The sequence below is a fragment of the Eptesicus fuscus genome, chromosome 9 (assembly GCF_027574615.1).
Source record: "Eptesicus fuscus isolate TK198812 chromosome 9, DD_ASM_mEF_20220401, whole genome shotgun sequence".
NCBI lineage: Eukaryota > Metazoa > Chordata > Mammalia > Chiroptera > Vespertilionidae > Eptesicus > Eptesicus fuscus.
In genome coordinates, this window is record NC_072481.1 from 43,938,562 (window position 1) to 43,941,889 (window position 3,328).

The following is a 3,328-nucleotide window of genomic DNA, read 5'->3' on the forward strand; positions in this document are numbered from 1 at the left end:
CGCACAAATTGTGCACCGGGCCTCTAGTTTTGAATAATTCTGTAATGAGCATTGTTTTCATTTCTCCTGTGTATACACTGAGTGGCCAGATTATTATGATCTCTGAACGCATAATAATCTGGCCACTCAGTGTGTGTGTGTGTGTATGTATGTATATATATATTAGAGGCTCGGTGCATGAATTTGTGCATGGGTGGGGTCCGGCCAGCCTGGCCATGGGGAGGGGACATGGGCGGTTGGCTGGCCTGCCTGCTGGTCGAACTCCTGGTCGAGGGGACAATTTGCATATTAGCTTTTTATTATATAGGATATACACTGAGTGGCCAGATTATTATGCATTCAGAGATCATAATAATCTGGCCACTCATTGTATACCTAGGAGTGGAATTGCTGGTCATATGGTAGCTCTGTGTTTAGTCCTTTAAAGAAATGCCAAACTTTTCCATAGTGATTACACCATATTACAATCCACCATCAATGTTATAAGGATTACAATTTTCTACTTTCTCACCAACCCTGGTTATTATCTTTTTTATTTCAGCCATCTAGTGTTTGTAAAGTGGTACCTTATGTGCATTTTTCTAGTGACAAATTATGTTGAGCATCTTTTCATGTGCTTGTTGGCCATTTGTATATCTTCTTTGGAGAAATATGTATTCAAATTCTTCCCTCATTTTGAATTGGGTTATTTATCTTTATATTAGTGAGTTGTAAGAGTTTTTTGCATATTCAGGATATAAGGCTTTTATCAGCTATATGATTCACAAACATTTTCTCTTATTCTGTGGTTTATCTTTTTGCTTTCTTGATGGTGTCCTTTGAAACATAAATAGTTTTAATTTTGGTAAAATCCAATTTGTCTACTTTTTAAATTTTTTCTTTCTTTGCTTATGCTTTTGGTATTATATTTAAGAAGTTACTGCTTAATCTGAGGTCTCCAAGATTTATACTTTATACTTACTCCTAAGAGTTTTATAGCTTTAGCTCTTACATATAGGTTTTTAAAAATTCATTTGGGGTGGATGGAGGGAGATTAACCATATATTCATAGCCCATGGACACAGACAATAGTCTGGTGACAGCCGGGGAGGGGTGGGTGTGGGGTGGAGGGGATCAATGGGGGAAAAAACACAGAACAAACAAACCAAAGGGGATATCTGTAATACTTTCAACAATAAATATAAATTTAAAAAAATTAAAAAATTAAAATAAAATAAAATTTATTTTGATTTGATTTTTGTAGATGGTCTGAGATGGGTGTCCAAATTTCTTCTTTTGCATGTGGAAGTCTAGTTGTCCCAGCACCATTTGTTGAAAAAGACTATTTTTCCCCCCATTGAATGGTCGGGACCTTCTTATCAAAAATCAATTGACCATAAGTGTAAGGCTTTATTTCTGGACTCTCAATTCTATTTCATATATATGTCTATCCTTTGCCAGTACCACACTTTTTACTATATAGATTTGCAGTAAATTTTGAAATTGGGAAGTGTGAGTCATCCAACTTTGTTCTTTTTCTAGATAATTTTGGCCAATTCTGAATCCCTTGCATTTTAATATGTATTTTAAGATCAGCTTGTCAATTCTGCAAAAATTTTCTTTATTTTTTGTATTTATTTATTTATCTATCTATCTATCTATCTATCTATCTTGATATTTCTTTGAAATGAATTGACAGTTCCATTTCCTAAGTCCTGAAATGGCCAACAGACCATAGAAAGACATTTCTTTAGGCTCCTGATTGGAACTAACAGCTTAAGCAAATTGCAGGCCTTGATTCAGGGTCAGTCTTTATTTTTGAAACATAAAGTGTTTTTGAATTTTTATACAGTGTGAAATTGGCCCCAAACACCAAAGGAATACAACATGCAAAACATAGGTCGTACTGCAATGGTCATAATCTATAAGAACATACCAAATTAGATAGTATATTACATTATACCATCGCATCAGCTTGAACAAGTGTTTCAAAGGTAAGACTTTACATAGTCACTCAGTACTATCAGTTTGGGGGGGAAAAATGAATCCTTACATTTAGGGAACCACCAGTGTTCCTCTGTGGAGCTCCAGTGTCACACAGTGGAGATGGCATTCGTGAACTGGCTAACCTGTGGAGTCAGGCTGGCTCTGCTCGGATAGCCGCGTTAGCACTTACTAGCTGCATGGGCTTGAAGAAGTTACCAACTTCATCTATAAAATACAGATATTGCAACCATCACATTGGGCTATTGTGAGGATTTAGTGAGAAAATATGCAAAAACACTTAGAAAGTTGCCTGGCACATCGTGAGTCCTCACTAAGTTTAGCCCTTAAAACTATGATCAAAATTTCATTCATCTCTATCTTAAGATTTGAAAAGGCTTTAAGGGAATATTTGCTTTTTTTTTTTTTTTTTAACTAGCCTTGGAGAACAAGAATTAAAAAAGAAAAGAACAACAATGAAATCTCTTAATTCCATTCCAATATTGAATGTCTGCAAGGCTCTTAAAATGTTTTGTGATAAAAACTGACACTTAAGCCCTAACCGGTTTAGCTCAGTGGATAGAGCGTCAGCCTGCGGACTCAAGGGTCCCAGGTTGGATTCCGGTCAAGGGCATGTACCTTGGTTGCGGGCACATACCCACTGGGGAGTGTGCAGGAGGCAGCTGATCGATGTTTCTCTCTCATCAATGTTTCTAACTCTCTATCCTTCTCCCTTCCTCTCTGTAAAAAAATCAATAAAATATATTTAAAAATATCTAAAAAAAATTGACACTTAAAACACACACACATACTCACACAAACTTACACACACACACACACACACACAAAACGTGACACTTCTCTCAAGGAGCAGAGAAATTTACTTAATGGTGGGGAAAATACGCAAACTGTCATGCTTGGGAGGGGAAGAGAAGACATAATAGGAGTTGTACAAAATAAAATTATATTTGCTTTCAAAAGAGAGCTCCCATCTGGTTATGGGGATTAGGGTAGTCTTCATGGAGAGGGTGGCATCTGAGATGAATCCTCCAAGTCTGGGATGGTAGATAGATAAGCAGGGAAGAGCTAGGTATTTGGGCTAATAAGGAAACAGCACAAAAACCCAGAGACAGGGTCCATGTTCCCCAAATGAAAGTGGGGTTGGGGTGCATTTGAAATGCATGTGTCTGGTTTTGGTTGTTTTACTGACTAGGGAGCACAGCTGGCATTTAATATGGGGATGATGATAAACATCCTGCAATAATGTGGGTAGGAATGAGTGATACAGATGAAATGTATGTCACTTATTATTGAGGGCCTGAGTGTCAGACTGAAATTTATACTTATATAGGTAGGTAGATGCCTG

The 3,328-nt window shown here is 37.1% G+C and overlaps 1 non-coding gene across 1 annotated transcript; it reads right to left on the bottom strand.

Moving 5' to 3' along the window:
• Nucleotides 1-1,651: 1,651 nt before the first annotated feature.
• LOC114230828 (small nucleolar RNA SNORA2/SNORA34 family) lies at nt 1,652-1,788 on the bottom strand. Its single transcript, XR_003616803.2, has one exon. It is a non-coding gene; the product is annotated as a small nucleolar RNA SNORA2/SNORA34 family (small nucleolar RNA).
• Nucleotides 1,789-3,328: the final 1,540 nt, after the last annotated feature.